Source organism: Echinops telfairi, unplaced genomic scaffold, assembly GCF_000313985.2.
Source record: "Echinops telfairi isolate 266 unplaced genomic scaffold, ASM31398v2 ScPeMD7_1713;HRSCAF=2227, whole genome shotgun sequence".
In the NCBI taxonomy this organism is placed as follows: Eukaryota; Metazoa; Chordata; class Mammalia; order Afrosoricida; family Tenrecidae; genus Echinops; species Echinops telfairi.
In genome coordinates this window covers 19,354,998-19,360,304 of record NW_022105611.1, presented here as the reverse complement: position 1 = coordinate 19,360,304, position 5,307 = coordinate 19,354,998, and positions in this window count along the sequence as shown.

Below are 5,307 nucleotides of genomic sequence, written 5' to 3'. Positions count from 1 at the left end.
TTGGACAGTGCAAGATATGACAAAATAATAATTTATAAATTATCAAAGGCTCATGAGGGAGCGGGGAAGGAGGGGTAAAATGAGGATCTGATGCTAAGGGCTTAGGTGGAGAGCAAATGTTTTAAGAATGATGAGGGCAATGAATGTACAAATGTGCTTTACACAATTGATGTATGAATGTAGGTTGAATGAGCCCCTAATAAAATGATTTAAAAAAAGAAAAAATAATTTTATGGTTGGGGGGGTCACAAAATGAGGAACTGTATTAAAGGGTTGCTGCATTAGGAAGGTTGAAAACCACTGCATGGGGTCAGAAAGCCTCATCTTTCTCTCTCAGAGTGGCTGATAGGTTGGAATTGCTGAGAAAAAGTAGAGGGCATTTCAAACTCATAGACGGTGGTTCTCAAATCTAGCTCCATAGGAATTTGTTTTAAATGTACATTAGAACTTTCTGTCTCCAATTCAAGATGTCGAGGCCAGGACTTGGCTGGTCTTCAGTGGAACATTCTGGATTTCCTTAGGTCTTCACGGTAGGAGCCATGATCTGAAAACACAGGAGCCAAAAATCTTTATGTGTCATCTCTGTGCCGGGGCTCAAGGACCAGCTGAACAGCAGCTGGCTCAGGTGACATTGGGGATGGCCACGGTCAAGAAGGGAAACCTGAGCTCAGAAAGAAGGTACATCCTGCAGTGGTGTTAGGACAGCAGATGTTATATCAGAGAAAGATGGTGTGCTTCTTCTTTGAACGACAACTCAGGGGTCACAGTAAATAATAAGGGGAAATGAAAGAATTGGCCCTCACAGGACCAGTTTCAAAAGAGTGCAGACTTTGTGGCCCGGGCTTGCATCCAATGCTGGCAGCATTGCATGATTTTCATGTGTATTTGTAAAAACAGTGAATACGCCCTTACAAATTATTTGCACCCAGGGCGGGGGTGGGGGTGGGGGGAAGTGTGTATTAGAGACTCTGAATCAATACATTTGAATGAGACCCGGGTATCTGCCTGTTTGGCAAAGACCTAAGTAATGGTAGCATAATCTTGCTGTTGAAAGCTTCGTAGGAGGAACAGCAGCATCACATCCTCTGGAAGCTTAGTAAGAAATGCAAAAGGTCAGGTTCTTCATTTTAACAAAATCCACTAAAGTATTTATATGCACAGTGATTTTAAAAGACACTTCTCTGAGCAGCACTACTAAATCAACAACTTTCAAGGAAGAGAATTATGTAGGGCAAGTACAGAAGACATGAAAAGCTCAAGTTAACTCAATACCAGAGTCCACCAGCTTTTATTTTCACCAGCCAGGTTGTGACAGAAATCTTGCCCGGAGGCTTCAGTTTATTCAACAACAGTGTTGACATGTGTCCAGCAGAGGGAGTATAGTAGGTTCCCCAGTCAGAGAAAGCTCAGACACTTACATTTATGTCCAAAATGGCAGAGATCATTGCCCCCTTTATTTTATTTTTCATTATTTAACTTGAGATGTATGTGGCCACCCTAAAGAAATGAGCAAAAATAGTCTGGAACCCCAGATAGGAAAATCTGGAAGGAAATTTTATGTTGTATTTTTCATTTAGTCAACAAACTTGATTGAATGCCTGCCATGTGCCATACACTGTTCTGTTTGCTAAGGAGGAAACAAAGAGTCTTCTATCTTGGAGATTTTGTTATGATGGGGAGATAAAACAATAAATAAGCAATTATATGGTAGTGTGTGCTATGGGGGCAGATGTGTGGTGGTGGTGGAGGCTGAGTAAGGAAAATATTGAATGTAGAGATGAGTTGTCATTTTAGACAGGTGCTCAAGGAAGGCCCAAATGTTAAGGTGATACTTGAGCAGAGATAAGAGGAAGGGAGAATGGGGATTTCAGATATAAGAAACAGCAAGTGCTAAGGCAGAAATAAAAGAAGGCTGGTGGCACAGATGTTAATGTGTGTGGCTATGGTCCCAAACATCAACAGTTCAAAAGTTCCACATGCCCCACAGGAGAAAGAGGGGGCATTCTGCTTCCATAATGGCGTACAGCTTTGGAAATCCTATAGAACAGTTCCACTCTTGTCCTGCATGGTTCTGAGTCAGAATTCAACTCAACGGGCGTGGGTTTGGTTGGGCTTGGCATTAAAGCAGAAATGCTTTTACTTGCATGTGCTATTTGGGGGGATAATTTCTGCATTCTGTTAAACCACCTCTCTTTGAATGGTATATGTATGAGGGGGTTTCATAAAGTGTGTGGTAAAACTGTTATCTTTTCATTGTATTTTCCATGAGCTTTAAAAAAGTTTAATAAATCAGTTTATTGTGGCTCGTATAGCTCTTGTAACAATCCATACATCAATTGTATCAAGCACATTTGTACATATGTTGCCATCAACATTTCCAAAACATTTTCTTTCTACTTGAGCCCTTGGTATCAGCTCCTCTTCTCTTTCTCTCTCTCTCTATCTCTCTCTCTCTCTTTCTCTCTCGCTCTCTCTCTCTCGCTCTCTCACTCTTTCACTCTCTCTCACACACACACCATGAGCCTTTTGAAGATTCCCTGTATATGTCTCCTCTAGTTTGTTAGCCAGGTAGCTAGCTGCCTCCCAATTTTTCATTTTGCATAGATGAGTGAGTGCTTCTGGTGTTGCTTGTGTTTGTTGAAACATTTCACTAGATACTGTGCCAATTCTTGGAGTCTTATTTTCAGCCAGGAGCTCTGGGTGCTTTCAGGTAAGGATTGGGCTGCTGATCACAAGGTCAGTGGTTTAAACCCACCAGTGGCTCCATAGGAGAAACATGAGGCTATCTACTCTCAGGCAGATTTGCAGTCTCTGAAACCCTCTCTAGGCTCACTATGGCATTGGTTATTTTCCCCCAGGATCTTCAGAACAGCTTGGACTTCTTCCTTCAGTACTATCAGTTCTTGATCATATGCTACCTCCTAAAGTAGTTGAATGTTGGCCAATTCTTTTTGGTACATTGACTCTGTCTAATTATCTAGTACAGCTAAAACAGACATACCACAAGCAGATGGCTTTAACAAACAGAAATATATTCTCTCACAGTTTAAAAATAACTTCTGAGGACTTAATTCCGATTCATAGTGTTCCTATAGGACAAAGAACTGCCCCTGTAGGGTTTCAAGACTATAACTCTTTTTTCTTTAAAAAGACTGTAACTCTTTATGGGAATAGAAAAGCCTCATCTTTCTCCCACAGAGTGAGTACTGGTGTCATACTGCTAACCCTGTAGTTAACAGCCCAACTGGTAACCACTACATCACCAGGGCTCCTGAACTGCAAATCTAGGGTGTCAACTCTGAAGTAAGGTCTGTGTCTTCAAAGCTTCTCAAGTGTGTAATATCTCTTTTCCCCTGTGTGGCACAATAAATTAGTGCATATGACTCTTCTACCCATACCCGGTGGTTTAGTGGTTATGTATTTGGCTGTGATATGCATGGTCAGTAGTTTGAAACCACCAGTACCTCCAAAGGAGAAAGATTGGGCTCTCTACTCCTGTCTGTAGGTACAGTCTTGGAAACCCACAGGGGGTCGCTATGAGTCAGCAGTGACATGATGACAGTGAGACCATACTCTTCATAATTATTATGAAATAACTGGGTGGGGCTATGTAAATATAAGGTGTTTGTAAATAAGGAACATGGCACACTTGTGAGGTGAGACTGTGCAAATATCGTATATGGAACTGCAACATGGAGATTGATACGTTTTGCCATCCCTATAGGTTTAAAATGATCCATATCCGAAGTGGAAGAAGGGGTCTCACTATCATCAATAAAGAAGAGCTAGGAGCAGAGTGTGTTCTTTGGACCTTAAGGTCCCTGTGTGCTTGAGTCAGCAGACAAGAGAGCGGTGACACAGAGACGTGGGAGAGAAGGAAGGGCAGCAGAGACAGTGCAACCAAGAGCAAGGGGAAGAATGGTGGGCTACCTGGTCCGTGGAGCAAGAACGCTGAGTGCCTTTGGGCAAGAAGCTTGCTTATGGCGTGAGGTGCCTCCTGGGCATTTGTCTGGGTTTGCCCACCCAAGGAGCTAGAGCTGAGCATCTTTGGGCATCTTTGGTACTGGTGGAGTAGAGTGCCACATGGGCAGTGCTAGAAGACTTCTGTAACATTGTTCAAGCAGGACAGAAGTCAAGAGGCCTCTTGATTATGAGGATGGGAAGAGGCTGTCCTGACTGAAGATTTGTGTCCTGAGCATTTCTAGTCCTGAGTTGTAACCTGATGATTTCCCTAATAAAGCTCGTAATTATGAATACGGTCTGTGAGATCCAGGTGGCCATTGCTATGAATTCTTGAATCCAGCTGAAAAAGTAGAGAGGGGCAGCTGGTATGAGAATTGGTAAAGAAGGTTGGAAGGTGGCGACATGTCTGGCCTTCACCTACCAAGAATTGTGAGTTGAGGTTAAGTTGATGCTCCTTCTTTGGGAAGTCACTGGAAGTTAGATAGAGCTCTCACGCCATTCTTGCACCCCATTATACGTTTTTCCAATTGCTTGTTTAATCACAAAAGAGACTGACTTAACACACACCCTGTACTAATCCTGTCTCATGAAGATAACAGAGAAACCCATTCATAAGGGTTCACACAGATTCACAACACATTTTAGGGAACGCAGTATAATCCATAACACTATATGTAATCCTCTCACCTGCCTTTACTGTTTCCTGCGTCATTGGCTATTTTGCCCATCAGCTCATTCAGTACTGCAACCTAAAGCTTGAATTTGTTTCTTCCGATTTGTCGGCTTGATAACTCCTCAGCTTGTTCCTTTCTTTTGGTTTTCTAACCCCAGGTCTTTGCCACTACATTATCATACTTTATCTTATTGAGCTGTCCTTTGAAATCTGTTCAGCTCTTTGACTTCGTTTCTTCCATTTGCGTTAGCTACTCTGTGTTCAAAATTTCAAATTCCGTTGCAGTAGTACATTGACAGGGGACAGGCAGAAAGGAAAATAGAGGCCACATAGACACCATGACCCTAGTTCCCTCAGGTCTAGAAATGAACTCACCCACACTCTCAATGTTTAGCCAAACAATAGGTCTTTTTTTCCCCCTGAGTGTGTTGATTTTATTTTTATTATTATTTTTTAATCATTTTATTAGGGGCTCATACAACTCTTATCACAATCCATACATCCATTGTGTAAGGCACATTTGTACATTCATTGCCCAAACAGTAGGTCTTTTAGGGAAACAATAACAGTAGAAAGGTACTAACACCTTAAATTAATTAGCCATTTGAGATCAAAAGGGAAGGGTTTGTCCAGGAACCAAGTTCAGAAGGGTTAGGAACAAAGAAAAATGG